This window comes from Pelmatolapia mariae, linkage group LG10_11 (assembly GCF_036321145.2).
Source record: "Pelmatolapia mariae isolate MD_Pm_ZW linkage group LG10_11, Pm_UMD_F_2, whole genome shotgun sequence".
NCBI classification, from domain to species: Eukaryota; Metazoa; Chordata; class Actinopteri; order Cichliformes; family Cichlidae; genus Pelmatolapia; species Pelmatolapia mariae.
In genome coordinates this window covers 49395752-49396170 of record NC_086236.1, presented here as the reverse complement: position 1 = coordinate 49396170, position 419 = coordinate 49395752, and positions in this window count along the sequence as shown.

Below are 419 nucleotides of genomic sequence, written 5' to 3'. Positions count from 1 at the left end.
CATCAGTATGCACTTAGAAAACATGAATGACACATGCATGGATAATCCAAGGTCAATATCAGTTCTAAAGTGAATCCAGTGGAGGTCACTGTTGTGTGGGAGCTGGTCCTCATGTGTCACCTCAGGGCAAAATTTACCAACACAAACTCCTGAGTATGAGCTGACCTCAGAGTAACCTTCTTGGATCCAGATGTAAGCGTGTTGCAGAGGCAGAGGTGAATACAGGATTCCCCTCTGCATAATGCAGGACAGCCTCCAGCTGAGAAGGCACTGCAGCAGCCCCACACCTCACATCACATGCACGTTGCATACAGTGAGATACTGGAGTGGGCGTGGTAACAGGCGGGGGGCGGGACCCCTGAGCTTCTTAAATATTCAATTAGCTCCGAGCAGAGAGGCAGGCATCAGCACGGGGGGCA